This window comes from Pteronotus mesoamericanus, unplaced genomic scaffold (genome assembly GCF_021234165.1).
Source record: "Pteronotus mesoamericanus isolate MK-2021 breed Mesoamerican mustached bat unplaced genomic scaffold, CSHL_Meso_final contig_214, whole genome shotgun sequence".
NCBI classification, from domain to species: domain Eukaryota; kingdom Metazoa; phylum Chordata; class Mammalia; order Chiroptera; family Mormoopidae; genus Pteronotus; species Pteronotus mesoamericanus.
In genome coordinates this window covers 2,084,344-2,100,318 of record NW_026555089.1, presented here as the reverse complement: position 1 = coordinate 2,100,318, position 15,975 = coordinate 2,084,344, and the positions used below count along the sequence as shown (strand labels likewise).

The 15,975-nt window shown below is 58.5% G+C and overlaps 1 protein-coding gene across 6 annotated transcripts in view; it reads left to right on the top strand.

Annotated features, from left to right (window-relative positions):
* The first annotated feature begins 14,695 nt into the window (after positions 1-14,695).
* PPFIA1 (PTPRF interacting protein alpha 1) overlaps positions 14,696-15,975 on the top strand; it is a 76,461-nt gene continuing 75,181 nt past the window's right edge. For all 6 annotated transcript variants that reach the window (XM_054570760.1, XM_054570758.1, XM_054570759.1 and 3 more), the window contains exon 1: positions 14,696-14,767. The gene's annotated coding sequence lies outside the window, so the exon portion shown is untranslated. The remainder of the gene's footprint in view (positions 14,768-15,975) is intronic.

Sequence of the window (15,975 nt, the reverse complement as noted above, 5' to 3'; positions counted from 1 at the left end):
GGGCGCGCGGTTAAGAGCAGCGCGGGCCTGGAGAGGCAGCAGAGGACCTCGCAGGCCATGAAGGGATCCGAGCTCTGTCCTAGGCTCGCGCGGGCGTAGAGGGTCTCCGGCCAGGAGGGGCGCGCTGAGGCTCGGGTGTGGGGAGGGCAGTGCGGCCGCTGCGTGGACGAGGAGCTGGGGTGGAGGCCGCGGGGGCGAGCAGAGATGCGCAGGGACACCCGCGGGCCCAGGCGGGCGGGGCAGGGGCTGTCTGGGCACGGCCCCGGGTCAGGAGCGTGGGGTGAGGTGACAGAGTTGACCTTGAAGACCTCGCCCCGCTGAAGTGTTGAAGGAAGGGCTGACGCACACCACGCCCGTCGGGAGCCAAGGGGCGCGAGCACGGTCCCTTTGTTCTCTCTCACCAGACAGATGGCAGGACAGGTAGGCTTCTCTCTGCGGACCCACGTGACAGCGAGTCACAGCCACGGAGACGCTTCGTCCCCTAGTCCTCAGCAGCAGCCCCTGGAATCAGGATGTTTCCTCCTCCGGCAGGAGCCCAGGGTCCCGCGAGAGCGGCAGGGCTGCCCAGGCTGCGTCCAGCTCTCCCCGTTGTTCCGGGAATGCCTGTTAGCATTGGGTGCTGTTTGTTTTAGAAGTTCTGTCAACTCCCCTGAGTCGCATTTGGTTACGTCTGTTTGGTCTCCAAGGGCAGTTGAGGGCTGGCTGAGTCACTGGGTGGCAGGGTGACTGGAGGGACAGAGAGGACTGGGTGACGGCCGGGCTCCGGTGTGGGCGGCCAGCAGTACTGTCCCCCAATTGGGGGGGGCGCCCCCGGAGTGGGGACAGCTCTCACGAGAGAGGCATTGTGTGGCGGGCAGGTGGGAACGCAGGCGGGAAGTTCAGGAGACGGGTCGCGATGGGAGGCAGGCTGGGCGCTGTGTGCGCCCTGAGGCAGCCACGACAAGTGAGCGCAAACTGGGTGCCTTAACACCACAGAAGGTCATTCTCCTGGAGTCCTGGGGGCCAGAAGTCCTAGTTCAAGGTGTTCGCAGGGCCCTGCTCTCTCGAAGGTTCAAGGGAAGAGCCTTCCTGCCCCTTCCGGCGGCTTCCAGCCTCCCTTGGCGTCCTTCGCTTGCAGCAGCGTCGCTGTGATCTCGGCCTCCGTGGCGACAGGTGGCCGTCCCCGGTCTCCCCTCTGTGTCCTCGCGGGCGTCGATCTCCCGAAAGCCCGAGGGGAAAGCGTGCACGTCCCGGCTCACCTGCACCGGTGCTGAGGTGTTCTGGCTTTTTCTTCGGTTTTTATGGGAGGCCTTTGTTATCTTTCTCTCCCTGGCAGGCCGCTGCCTGGCCCTCGCCCACACTCCCCGGGAGCTGAGCGGGCGGGAGGGGCCTGCTGCGGGCCGGGGACAAGAGGGGCCCTCCGCTGGCCTCAGGGTGCCCCAGAGAAGGGGCAGGTAGGGAGGAGCCCGCTTCTCCCACTTGTGGAATATCCCTTCCCTCAGGCAGAGCCCGTTGGAGCCCCCAGATCACTGGGATGAGGGGATAAAGGGCGGAGAGGTCGCCTCAGTGAGCACTTGCCTCCCAAGTCTTTGTGCTGCCCTGTGCCCCCGCCTACCAGCCCCCCGCCTGGGCCTTCTCTCGCTCTCCCCACACAACGGAGTCTCATGCTGTCTGTCCTTCTTCCAACGTTGCTTCTTCCAGAAAGACTGCCCTGCTTTCCCAGGGCCCGAGGCGGTGCCTCCCCACCCTGTCGCCGGCACCTGGCCCCATGGCGTGCAGCGGGGTTGCAGTGGCCGGACGTGGGCTTTGCCCGGTTACCGCTCCCTCCCTGTCTCCCAGGACCAAGCTCATGGCCCCGCTGCCTGAGGCTCCCGGCTGCTCCCTTCCCAGGCGACCAAGGCCAGTGAGCAGCAGAGCACAGAGCTCCCGTGCAGAGGGGGAAGAAGGAGAGGCGGGCCAGGCAGAAGGGGCCACCGGGCAGGCTGACTTCCTGGAAGAGGTGACCTTATGGCATGAGAACTCAGTGACTGAGAGATATCCGCTGTGGGAAGAACCAGGTCTGCGTGTTCTGGGCCAGGAAGGGCAGCAAGTGCAAAGGCCCTGGGGCAGGAACCAGCTCGGCAGGGTTGAGGGCCCCAGCGAAGGCCGTCAGAGTGGAGCTGAGCGAGCTGTGGGTTTTGTTCCAAGTGTGTCAGAGGCCGGGGGCGGGGGGAGTGTGTCTGACTCAGCCAGCGTGCGGGGGCAGCTGTCTGGGCAGCTTTCCCAGCAGCCGGACTTCGTGTCGAGCTGGGGTGGAGGCACAGGGCTGGGGGTGCCGCCGCGGCGGTCCCACGGCCTTCCCAGCCCTTCCGCAGATGCCGTCCTCTGCCTGGGACTGGCACAGAGAGCACAGCGGGGGAGGGAGGGCCCTGCGGGTGGGGCCCTCCCCACCTTCCGCTGCCTGGAGCCAGGAGCACCTGGTGAGAAATGGGGCAGAGGCCCCGGGAACCTGTTTCTCAGCCACCCACAGGGATCAGACGCAGTGCAATGCGCGCCCCAGGCTCGGAGCGAAGGCAGTGTGGCCGGCCCCTGTCCGGACTCAAGGTATTCACCAAAAGGTGTAAGTCAGTCAAGTTGTGAAAAGGTATTAAGTTGTCTGACACAAAACGCAGGTCTCTTTGTCTTACTGAAAGCCCCTGGACCACCAGATGGGGCGGTGGCGCGTCTGGGTGCCGCTCTCCGCGGGGGGCACGCTCGCCTCCGCCGGGCACTCCCATCTGTCCCCTGCCAGGAGGGGGCACCCTCACCGACCCCCGCGGGACCAACGAGGAAACTGAGGCTCAGAGAGCTTCGGAGACCTATCCGAGCCACGGGCTGGACCACGCAGAACGTGACTCCCAAGTCCTGGGCCCTTTAACAAACCTTTCGTTAGGAAATAGTTCATTCCTACAAAAGAACAGAGGTGGGAATGATAATAAGACAACAAACATGGGCACCCGCACACTGGCGCCCGCTGGAGAAACAGCGCGCCGGGACCCATCCCCCGGACCCGGCGCACCCCGACCCAAGGACCCGGGATCCCCGGCCTTGCCTTCAATGTCCCCTCTTCCTGCGTGCCTCCTGCTTCATGCCAGCTGCTTGGTGGCTTTCGAATGGACGCAGGAGAGTCACGTGGAGTACTGGTTTCACATATAAATACATAAATACATTACAGAGTTTGAGTTTCCGTAACAAACGCACCGGGCGACTTACAACCGTGGGCGCGGCTTCGTCCACATTCCCGTGAGGCTGGAAGCCTGAAATGGGTGTGTGGGCTGGGCCGGCGCCTCCTGGAGGAGAGGGAGGCCCCGGGCCCGCCTCTCCCAGCTTCTTGCAGTTGGCAAAACCCTGGGCGTTCCTGGGCCCGTGGCTGCGTTCCTCCAGCCTCTGCCTCCGTCTCCACACGATCTTCTTCCCCTGAGTGTGTGTGTGGTCTCTTCTCTCTTTATAAGGACACCGTCACTCTGCATAGGGCCCACCCTAAGTCCAGGACCTCTCGCCCTGACACCTTTAACTTGATCACGTCCGTACAGACCCTCATGCCAAACAATACTGCCCTTGCAGGTCCCAGGAGTCAGGACGGGGATGTGTCTTTAGGGGACCACTTTTACCCTCTGCAGAGAGGAAGGTGCTCAAAAGTTACCAAGTGATCGAGATGCTTGATCTCAAAGTTCAGGGCTTCTGGATCAGCCGCATTCATGAACGACACAGTAACTGTCCAGACCCGCAAGTTCATGACCAACGGACGACTTCAGTGCAAGCAAATGGCCCTTGGCCTCCTTGCCCCCGGGAAGGCAACAGCGCCTAAGACAGAATGCGGGGGAAATGAGCCAGAACGGCCACGACCCACCAGCTGTCCTCGCTGCGCCTGGATGCGGAACCCGCCCTGGTGGTGGCGAGAAGTGGCTCTGGCGCACTCTGCGAGCCCTGGGACCGCGCGGAGATACGGACCCAGACGCAGACCTGCGCACCCCGGGCCCCGGGCCGCGTGAGAAGCGGCCGGCCTCGAGGACAGAGGGACAGGAGCACAGGAACAGGGCGAAGGGCACAGGGGACCGCAGAGGCCGGCCCGGATGCTGCGCAGAGGAGTAAAGCCTCCGCAGTGACTTCCTCGGCAGCGACTGTGCGGGGTCTCGCGAGAGGATCAATGCACTAAGAACTTTAAAAAAAATGTTGAGGGCCCTTATAGGATGGGGGTGTTTCTGGCATTGCTGCTCCCTGCTGCTCAGTGGGGAGGAGGAGAGAGGTTCTCTGCGGGCTGCTGGACGCTTCCTCGGGAGCCTGTGCGGGTGTATTACAATGCTGCCCGCAGCCCACAGCCCGCACCCCCGGGCTGGCCCTCCCCCCCCATCAGACCAGCCGTCCAGGGCCCAGAGCCTTGGCCACTGTCAGCTCTCCTCCCCGCCTCTCCTCCGGGGCCTGTCTCGCCCTGTAATTAAGACGGACAGGTAATTGCTTGTTGGAGGCTTATCTCCTCCCCAGGAGCCTGCCTGTCCTGTTCCCTCTTTCTTGTTGGCCCTCCAGAGATCATTAAGGACGGAAAGAATGAGGGAGATCGCTGCCCCACGGCCAGGTCCAAAGGAGCCTGCGGGGGCAGGCCGGGTCCCAGGGAGGTGCCCTGCCCGGCTAGCAGGACGATGGCAGCCGAGAACGCGGGGCCAGCGCTGTCACTGGCTGCCAGCTTGCCTGGGCCGCCGGGAGGCTCTGTTGGCAGCACATGATGACCAAGCACCCGCTCCGCGATGGAGAGCAGGACAGACAGATAGACGGAGGGACAGAAGCCTCCCAGCCCTGCCGAGCGAGGGGGCGGGTCCTGACTGCTGGCCCTTCCCCCACACCGACTGGAACCTCAGTGCGCACACGTCAGGAGGGCCTGCTCTAGTTCTCCTCAGTGCAGAGGGTTTGCTCTCCGACTTCCCGCGGTGGGGAGCTCCTGGGGATCCCCCAAAAGAGGGCATCGCACGTGCTCATTCTACCTGACAGTAAAAAGGCCAAACTCCAGGGCGCTGTGCACTGACGGGAAAGGCGACTCCGTGAGCGGCGAGGCTGGAGCACGTGGCCGAGGCGTGTGCGCTCCCGGAGCCCGGGCTCAGAGCCGGCCCGGCTCGTGCTTCGGGACCAGTTCTGGGAAACCCTCCGCGGAAGCACCTCCGGCACCGCCTTGTGTCTCTGTCGCGTCCTGGGCAGAGCGCACGTTGCACTCGTGCTGATTGGTTGCTTGACGCCACCTCCCAGGAACTGAAGCCTCGCTCCCCGCTGTTCCCGGGCCCTGCCCTCGTCCTCGGCTTCCCGGGACCCGCAGCGGTTGCTGCCACCTGGCCCGGCTCAGGGACCCATTGTTCAGAGCTAAATATTTCAATCCAAACTGTGGGCCCCCACTGCCCACGAAACCCGCCCCATGGTTCCTTCTTCCTTCTGAGTCCCAGCCAGCCGGTTCCGAGAAGGCTGGTCTGGCGGGGACAGTGGCAGTGTTCTCATCAGTCCCAGCCAAGCTGTGGGCTGTCACTTGTCATCCAGGGCCAGGGGAAGGTGCAGCGAGAGTGGGGCCGGGGCTGTAGTCAGCAAGGGGCGAGGAGGGGGAAACAGTGTGGGGGGTGAGGGGGTGGGAGGGGAGGGCACCTGGGTGGAGGGAGGACGTGCGGTGAGACGGCCAGAGCAGGCTGCCCAGGCTCCGTGCGTGGCAAGTAAGCTCACCTCATCGGTGGGGACATTTTTCTTTTCCTATTTGACCTGACCCACCCAACTATTTTGACTTAAATTCACTGCAAATGGCCTGTCATAAGCCTATGATGTGTGCAAGTCTATAAAGCACAGGAAAACCAGGGGCTCCTCCCTGAACACGGTATTGACCCTCACAGTTAGAGGGAGCCAGCCGCCAGGGTAGGGACGCCTGCTGCCGGCTGCACAGAAAATGCGCCGCCGTCCACCACTCCCAGATGAGCGACGTGGGACGAAGAACCGAGGTCAGGCGGTCCGTCCGCGTGGCAGTGGAAAATAGAACCTCGAAATGGAGATCTGAGAATGGACACCCAGCCTGAGTGTGTTCAGACTTGTTCTTAATACAAGACTGTCAGCGAGTGAGAGGCATTCTGTGAGCCCCGAGCCCTCCCGCCGCTCGCGCCGAGGCCGGTCGATCGCCCCGCCCGGACAACGGCCATGTGGCAGGGGGTTCACAACGAGGCGGGGGCGCTGGCGGTCTGGGACACTAGGTGTCCTGCGATGGACGCACGGTGTCCCCCAAAGTCACGGGCTGGAGTGCTGACCCCCAGGACCTCAGAACGTGACTGCATGTGGAGACAGGGCCTTTAAAGAGATGACGAAGATAAAATGAGGTCCCTAGGGTGGGTCCTCATCCCGTGTGACAGGTGTCCTCGCCAGAAGAGGAGACCGGGACACAGACACACACAGAAGGACGACCATGTGGGGACACGGAGAGAATGGCCGTCCGTCTGCACGTGCAGGCGACACGTCGCCGGAGGAAGCAGCCCTGTGAGACCGGGGTCTCGGGCTCCAGCCTCCAGCACGGGGACCGTGAGGGTCTGCGGTTGAAGCTGCCACCTGTGGGACTTCATTAGAGCAGCCCGAGCAGATTAGTACGTGCTCCAATCTCAAAAAAAAAAACAAAACAAAACATTTTTCAGCTCTTTCAATTTTTTTTTTATATGAAGTGATACAACTTTGATGCTAAATTAACGTGGCCTTAGCAGTGAAGATTGACAACCAGCCCCTCCCGGACAAAGACCCAACCACACACAGGGACTCTGAGCTCGTCAAGTGGACCCATCGGTGACTCGCCCTGAGTGCCCGCCCGTCTGCCTGCCTCTCAGAGCCTTTCCCAAACGACAGGAGGCACAGGCCGCCTCAAGTCTACTCCTCGACACCGGGGTCCGGTGGACACGAACCCGCGTGAGGAGCCAGCGCTGGCCGCGGCACACGCGATCTCCGAGCCAGCTGCGAATTTCCCGCCATTCGTCTGGTTCTCTGCCTGGACGGTGAGCTCTGACGTCTCCGTTTACTGATGTACTTTCAGCGCCTGGCCCGGTGCCTGGTGTGAAGTGGCTCGACAACACAATATCTGAGGACTAAATGAATGAAAATAGATAAAAATGTCCATGGCATAAATGTAGAAAACGTGCAACATCTAACAGCTGCCCCAGCATCTGTGAGTGTTTAGGTGATTTTGAGGCTCTGCTGGTGGTACCGCCATTGCCTGGGTGCCTGAGGTTGTTCTGCACCGCCACCCACCCGGCAACTTTCCATCTTGCAAAACCGAAATTCTGTCCCCGTTAAATACCAACGCCCCCTCCCCTCCCCAGCCCCGGCCACACCATCCTCCTCTCTCGCCGTGATTGTGACGACTTTAGAATCCTCCTGCGACTGGAACGTGTCCTTTTGCGGCTTCTTATTTCATATAGCATCACGTTCTCAAGGTTCATCCAGGAGGTTACTTTTCTAACAATGACACGATTTCATCTGCTTCACAAAAAAAACCAGAGCCTCCAGCAGATCTTCAAATCCGGGAGGGTCCTGCTACGCCCGGAGACCCTGGGGAAGCGAGGCGGAGGGGCTGCGTGGGACCTCGCGGCCTGGGGCCCGGCCCGCAGCGGACAGCCGGAGGAGCGGTCAGAGGGCACCTCGGCCACCACAGCCGACCAGGGCGGCAGGACTGCGTGGCGCCCGGCGTGCTCGGCCGGACAGGCAGAAGCTGTTGGCGTCTTGCTGCGGCTCGGAGTGCGGGGGAAGGACAGAGATGGGGCCGGCCGGCCTCCTCGCTCTCCCTGGTGCTGCTTCCACCGGCCGCGAGGAGCGTCTACCGCGCTTCGGGGAAGACGCGCTCCAGTGCGTGCCATGATCGAACGGCTGCCCTCCCCCACTGTGTGGCTTCCCAAGGCAGGCGCTGTTCCTGGAGGGCCCCGCCGGTCCAGGTGCCGGGGACGTTGCAAGGCTGTAGCAGTGGGCCAGGCGGTGGCCAAGGCGCTCAACCCGTGGGGAGGAGAGAGTGGAAGAGGCCAAACTGCGGGTGTCCCAGGGAGCGAGGGTGCACATGGAGAACAAAGAAGAGAAACCCCTGCTGGGGGCCAGAGGCGGCCTGGGTTTAGTACCCAGGGAACTGGTGGCAGGTTGAGCAGCTTGGATTTACTTGTACTTTGCATCTTTTGTGGTTGTCCCCAGGGTCCGGGAAACAAATGTTCTCGTGCACAAGAATCATCTGTGAATGATGACGTTTCTTTCCCCTTCAAAGTCTTCAAACGAAGAGTGTGATTATTATTCCCGCAGAGATATTTGTTCTAAGGTTACAATCTGCCTTCCATTCATTGACTGACTATTGAGATTGTTCCACTATTGTTAGTATTCTATATAGAATTTTGGTTAACTTTGAGTAAGTGGTTCTGTGGCTATTGTGAGACTTCAGCCTTCTCCTGTGCCCCCTCTGGCCTCCTTGGAGGCATCAGAACAACCCCAGTAGCCTCAAGCCCGTTGTTCTGCCTAATGTTTTTGGGTGGATTCTAGAATGTTCCTTCTGTAAAGCTGAAACACATCCTAACTCGTTTTTCAAGCTCGCTCAGGGGCCTATACCAAAAATTTCTGTTTTGTCAACAGTACTTTTTTTTTTTTTTTTTTTTTTAAGGAAGAACACATTTAAGGAGCTAAATTTCCAGTTGGAGGGCTGGCTACTCCACGTTTGGCATTCATCAGCGCTAAAATGATGAAAAGTGATAGCTTGTGTATCCATTTTAATGAGCTATTTCCCTGTTGTTTTTAAGAAGGAAGTTGTAAAGTACCTACATTAAGGCATCTGGGATTGAAAAGAATGTAAAACTTGTTACCATGCTATGTAACAAAAATATACTTTGATTTGTATTAAAAAACTAATCAAATAAAATGTTGACAGAATTTCAAAAGAAAAAAAAAAAAAACAAAGCCACTGCAAAATGCCAGCAAGCACTATTGAATAGAACTCAAATATCGTAACCTGTCGAGCTGTTAGCAAACCTCATAGCTCCATTCGGAATCCCAGAATCACGCATCAGAGTTGCGACTTAAATACTTTGCTTATTCCTGAGAGCAGCAGTAACATGGCTTGTGTGAAGCGTGTGCTGTGCGTGAGCGTGTTCATATTTATTTTGTGTGCAAGGAAGACCCGCCCCCGGCAGAGGCAGGGCCGGGAGCAGGCCCTTGCAATGTGCCTTGGCCGTGGCCCGACGGGCTGTCCCCCAGCGGTGGGTTCTGGCCCACGTGCTTCCGTCCCTGTTCCCGAAATGTCAACCTTAGCCTTCAGCTCTGCGCAACTGCGTTTCCTGCCCTTGCTTTGGATTTGATCGATGGATTCCTTCCAACCAGTAACCAACTTGTATCGGTGGCTAAGTTTACTTCTCTGAAGAATTATGTTAGACAAGTGACAAATAAAAATCATTAAAAAAAATGTTAAACATAATTCTGCATAGTTCCAAAATAGTCCTGGGGACGCGAAGCACAGCACAGGGAAAGCAAACAACAGTGTTGTCACAGCCACGGGCGGGGCCAGGTGGGGGCCAGGCTTAGCGGGGGAGTGCGCTGTGAATTGTATAAAAGCCTAACCAGCATGTTTGCCTCCCGTCTAAGTGTGACACTTTCCCCTTGCTCTCGACTCCTTGACCGATTTCCTTTGGAACTGGGGAAACACTCCTGAGAAGTGGCGGGAAGGGGTTCCGGCCCGGAACCCGAGGGGCCGTGTCTCTCCCCACGGCCCCCCGATGACTGTCTTCCTGTCGCTGCTGCTGGCCACATGTGCAAGGGGAGGCTGTAGATAGGAAGAAAGGGCCGAGGCCACGGGGTCTCCCCCGCGCTGCTCTCTCTCCACAGCCAGGCAACCCTGGAGGACCCGCGCCCTGTCCCTCTGCAGCTTTGATGAGGGGCGCCCACGGCCCCCTCTCAGACTGTGGCCTAAGCCCAAGTTTCTCCAGGGCGGGCGGGCGTGGCCCCCATAACCACTTACTTCCTCTGGTGATAAGAGGGCTGGGGGGGGGCGGTTCCCCCACTCACTTGACCCTCACGCCGCGAGCCTGTGAGGCCATGCAATGGCCGCTGCTTTAGGAATGCAGAAACGGAGGCCCAGAGAGGCCAACGTGCTTCCCTGGGAGTGCGCAGCATGGCAGAAAGAAGCGGAGTCGGCATTTGAACGAGACCGCCTGGCTCCGGGGTCTTTGTTGGTAACTACGGTGTGCAAGTGACTTTCAAAGAGAGGAGGGGTCACAGGACCAGGCAGGGAGCCTGCAAGGGGTGGTGGGGGGTGCCGGGCCCGCACCTCTTACTCCAATGTGCGGGTGAGTCTTTATTATCCCCGTCGGGCAAGGGGAGAGGCCCAGCCCTCGAGAGTCTGAACAGCCTGTGGGCCCTTCTCTCTCCAATAGCTGGGCGTCTCTGTGAGATGACTCCATCTGATGAACCCAGCGAAGCCCAGAGAAGCAAGCCGGAGGAAGCTCATGACTTGCTATTAAAACTTAGCTATAGAGGTGAGGGGGACAGAGGTCTGCACCCCGTCTGGGAGGCCGCGAGATGCCCTCAGAGCTGGGGACTGCCTGCGCCTGCCCTGCTGCTGGGACGGGGGGCACCTTTCAGGCGGGGTGGCTGGGAGGCAGCGCAGACCCTCAGAGGGCACTGGGGACCTGCACCGAGGTGGACCTGCACTGGTCAAAGGGCTTTGTCCCCAGCTTCGGGGGGCTGGGGACACCTCTCGATGTGGCATCAGGAACACTGGCCCCAGAGACATTCTTGCATTTTAGCTGCAGCTTTGACCGAATCATGGGCTCTGGGCAGGTCACCTAACGTTTGTGAGTCACAGTGCCATCTGTAGCATGACGTGGGACAGAGCGAGGCTCCACGGATAAAGGGTTTTCTGTAAAATGCTCTGTCAGTAAAGGTGATTTTTCTCACCTGCGTTCTGTCTCGGGGACAGACGCCCAGCAGCCAAGCTTCCCACAGGCTGGCTCACTGGTGGGCCAAAATTTCAGTTAATTGGTTAACCATGAGAGATCGGTCAGCCATGGACACTGGAACACGTGGGTGGATCACCTCCCTGCTTAGCGGCCCTTCAGACATCCATTCCCTCGCCTGCAAAATGGGAGGATATCAGAACCCATGTGAGGAGTTACTCTGAGCGCCAACCAGGTGAACAGGGAAATGCGCGAATGGGAGAATCCAAGCGGGGCGGACCCAGGACCCTAGAGACCCCAGGTCACTCAAGGCTCTGGTCCCATCCCCACCCCCGACTAGCCGGGCACCTGTGGGCATGTCCCTTTTGCCTCCTCTCCAGGCTTCAGTTTCCTCCCCTGACAGGGAGGACCACATCTTTCAGTGGCTAGTCACACGCTGTTCCTTAATTAGGTGCTTACTATTCTCACTGGATGGGAGCCACGCCCAGGTCTCTGAGACACGGTCCGGTCTCGCGGACCCTCCTTCCCTTCCTCTTTCAGTGGCTTCTGTCTCTGGAAAGGAGGGGCAGCCTGTGTCATGCTCAAGGGTGACAACTACCCACACTACCCAGAGCTGAGGCCAGGGGCCCATTTGGAGGATACACCCCTGGGCATAGTAATACGCTCTCTACCCCTCCCCACTCCTATTACCTTATCATCTTTATCGCAACTTTAACAGAAGAATTGGAGTCAAAACCTCTTCCTTGTTTATTGTTTCCTGGCTGAGGTTGATGAGGCAGCCACGCAGTCCTGCTTTGTTGTTCCAATAAACATCGCCGGAACACAGCGTCACCGGGCAGTACAGATAACCGCATCTAAAAGTTGCTTTAGCTTCCTGAGCAATTCTCCATCATTCATGCTTGCCTAGGTTTTAGTAAAGTAACATGCGTGGCCCTGGCCGCATAGCTCTGTTGGTTGGAGTGGCATCCCGATCCTCCAAGCTTTCGGGTTCAATCCCAGGTCAGGGCACATACAAGAAGCAACCAATGACTGCATCTATAAGTGGAACAACAAATCTCTCTCTCACTCTCTCTCCCTCCTTCCTTTCTCTAAAATCAATAAATAAAAGTTAAAAAATAAATAACACTTGTTGAGCTTTCTCCCCCAACGATCAAAGTAATGCATATTCGCCATAAAGTATCTAGAAAGTCCAGACTGGCGCAAAGAAGGACGTGAGAACAGCCCACGGCCCCACTCAGCCACTGCAAACTCTCCAATGTGTCCCTTTGCAGGAAAAAGTGTGATGTTTATGCCAAACACTGACTGCCTGCAGGAACGGCGCTTTTCACACATTGACGTGTATGTTTTTCTTTTACAAATTTGAGGCTTAAACTTTAATTTCGCTTTTCAAAAGGGTTTAATTTTACACAAAACTCATTTTGTTAAAATTCTACCACTGGATTAATTAACACTCTAGAGCTTTTCACTTACGAGATGAATTTCATATCACACGCGCTTCATCCAAACACAGTCTGCTCTCCGTTTCGGATTCGGGCTCACATTGTATATACTTGTTTTTAACTTGCTTATTTAAAAGGAGGTTTTCCCCCACTTTGAGAAATTAGGGCATACTTTGCATATTAGTGTATAGCTGTGTGAGTTTTGACAAACATGTATAGTCTTGTAACTACCACTGCAAACAGGATATAGAATTTTGCCTGCGATAAGATGGTTATCAAAATATGCCTGAGAGGGTCACAGCACTCTGTCGTGGGGAAGTGCAGTGATTTAGCCAAGCTCTTTCTGTTGGCCATTTTGGTTGTGTACGATTTCCTCTCACTGATTTTGCGATTGGGGAGAATGAAATGAATGAATGAAAATGAGTGAAATCGGGCATCTCGTTCTCTTGGAGCTACACCAAATGGGCTTCTCCCTTCTCAGCTGGCGAAACTGCTCGTCCTTTGAGACGCGGCTCAGATGTCATCTCCTCTGTAAAGTCCCCGTGACGCCAGCTGGAGCGTTGTTGGCTCCCCCGTCCTCTGAGGCCGCACAGCTCCGGCCGCGCACTGTGTGAGGGACAGTCACTGCAATAGCCCGTGTCTCTTCTCCATGCCGGGCTGTGCACTGGGGGGAAGCGAGGTCTTACCTCTGTTCCAAAGCCTAGGCCATGGCTGGCTCATAGGGCCCTGCCAATGTTTATGAAATGAACATTCCACCTCGTTGAACTAAATTTGGGTAGTTTGCCAATTTCTTAGGAGACAGGTACTTTATGAGCACAGTGACAACATGGGCGGGATGGGAAACGGGTACGTGTAAGGAAAGCTGGAAACTGTCCTCTGTTCCAGACCCTGGGTCAGGGGTGCAAATTCAGTGATGTGCAGTCACGCGATATTTACTGAATGGATGAGTATTTCATGAGTGAAAAAGAGGTATGGTCCTGGGCTCTGGGAGTTAAGAAACTGTTTTTGGTGGGCTCACAAGGGGGAGTCAAGGAATCAGCCTTGGTAGGGTTCACGCCATCCCGCCCCCGGACAGCCTTTACTTAGACTTCCTTAATTCAGGGGCTCCTGGCTGCCCCACCACCGACAGCCAGACAGCGGCCAGCAACGCCTGGCAGCAGTGCCCCGACATTTCTGGCTTGTGAAAAGTTTGTGCCCCAGCAGTGACACCCTGCGGGGGCAGGGTCTGCTTTGATGTATTGAAGGTGTATGTATCAGTCCCTGTGTTGCAGGGTCTAGCACAAGACTTGGCACTGAGCTGGCGTTTAAAAAGGTTTGAGTAAGGACAAAATACGAATATGAATGTGGACAAAATGTTTGAGACTGATAAAAATGATCTCCGTTCGCAGAGTGCCTCCCCCAGCCAGGTTCTCAACTGCCCTTGCACATGTCCTCCTTATTAGCCAAGCCCTGGGGCAGTGCTAGATCATTTTCCCATCGTAGAGATGAGGAACTGAGTCCCAGACAGGTTCTTCCGAGAGGTTCAGGCGCACATTGCAAGAAGTAACTGCTGGGAGCTGCATCGGGTGTGCCTGTTTCGAAAGCCTGCGTTCTCGACATAGCGCCCAGGAGCCTCAACTCCAAACGCTGCGCCTCTCTGCCTTCCCCAGAACAGCAGGTAAAGCCAGAGCAATGGGTCTTGTGTAGAAACCGCGTCCTTCGGAGTCCTGTAAGGATCGGTTCCGAGCAGGCTCCGGAGGCAACACCGCGGGCTCCAACCTGCTGTCAGCAGGTGACTTCCGCCCGTGCGCACTCTCCTGCAAGGTGTGGAGACGTGGCGTTGGGAAGCGTCAGGCTTAGAATCCAATGCAGAGTAGACGCTCGGTAACGACTTTGGCGTCCTCGCGCTGTAGGAGGAGACTTGGGGGCACCCTGAAGGTGGAAGATGCTATCTGGAGACCAGGACCCGAGCCCCGAAACGCAGCTCAGCAAGGGTGAAACCCACCTGGGCCGGCCTGTAGGGGCGGGGCCCGTGGGGCGGGGCTCCTCCTAGCGTCCAGCCAATCGGAGCCCGGGAGGCGCAGACCGCCCCACCTGAGGAGGCGGCGCTTGCGCACTTGGCCTCCACTGTCCTTCCTCGACGCCCCACCCGGGGGCGGGGCGGGGCGGGCCGGCGGCGCTCAGCGCTGACGCTACGCCGACGCGCCCGACGTCGGGCACGTTGACGCCGGCGACGCGCAGCCGGGCCCGCTCCTCCTGTGCTCCGCCAGTGTCCGGCCGCGGGCCGGCCTTAGTGACTGGGGGCGGCGGGCCCGGGGCCGCGGGCGCGGGGCGGGCGCGGGCGCAGGCTGCCTTCGTCGGGCCCCGAGCTCGCCTGGAGCGAGCAGCCGCCCGCGAGCCGCCGCGGAGCCTCCTCGCCCGCTCCCGCCGGCGAGCAAGGTAAGGGAGCGGGAGACTGAGGCAGGCTGGGGCGGAGCGGGGCCCCAGGCGCCGGGCCCTGCCCGCGGCGCCCGCTGCCCGTAAATGTCAGCCTCGGGGGAAGGGCGCGCTCCGGCGGACGGGGCCTGGGGGCGAGGCTCGCGGCGCGGGGCCGGTCGGGAGAGCTCCGCGAGCGCCCGTGGGGACCTCGGTGGGACCCCGGGAGGACGCGCCCCCTCGCGCGCCGGGAGGGTCGAGCTCTGGGGGCCTCTCGCCAACTCCTGCCCTGTCCCCAGCGCGCCGGTGTCCCCAGCGCGCCGGTGACCCCAGCGCTGAGCGCGGAAGGCGGACACCTGTGGCCGCAGGAAGCCTGGACCTAGGCTGGGCTCTGACTGGACTCTGGCTGTACACGGTTCTCACCGCCCTGGGGGTCCGGGGATTCGGCAGCGCTTGGAGTGTGCGTGTGCGGGCCCAGAGATCGTGTTTGCTGGACAGAGGGCGTGGGCATCTCCCTCTCGCGGGTCCGCTGAGCCCGGAATAGTGCCAGCAGCCTCGGGAACCGGCCCCCCTTCCTGTCGCCCCATCATTATATTTGAGACACTTAATAGCCTCTCATCTCACCTTTCACTTTTCCTTTCTAGCTGTCCACGGCTGTCTCGACCTGCTATATTTCCACTGTGGAATTTTTTTTGGGGGGGGGGTGGTCAGTTAACTTACGTAAGTTAGATTGTCCGAGCAACCCTTGCTGCCATTGGAAAACACCTCTCCCAGCCCTTGAGGAATCTAGTCATTGTAGCGCTCCCCGAATGCAGCCCAAGAATTGAGGGGGCTGTCGGTCCTTCCCAGGAGCTGACTGCACACATTCCTGGAAGAGGCCTGATAGATTTTGCACTTGTCAGTTGTACTGGCTGGCTGTTCCGTCTCTGCTTTTCCTGAGGAGTGATTGGGTGGCATGTGTTTCCACTTTCTCTCCCCTACCGGGAAATAGAAAAAAAAAAAAAAAAAAGAAAAGAAAGGTTACAGAAGTGCACTTGTTTTCAACATCTAGGAAGTACATACAGCTTTGCAAACAAAACACCGAGGGTTTGTTCTTGAAGTGAGAGGTAGTCTTTGGTCTCTCCCCTGCACTGCATTGTTGCCTGTGGATGAATGTCGTCTTGTGGTTCAGGGTTGCGTGTGTCGCTCCCCCAGTTTATTGTGTTCAGAGCGCAACAGTCAGATCTGGGAAG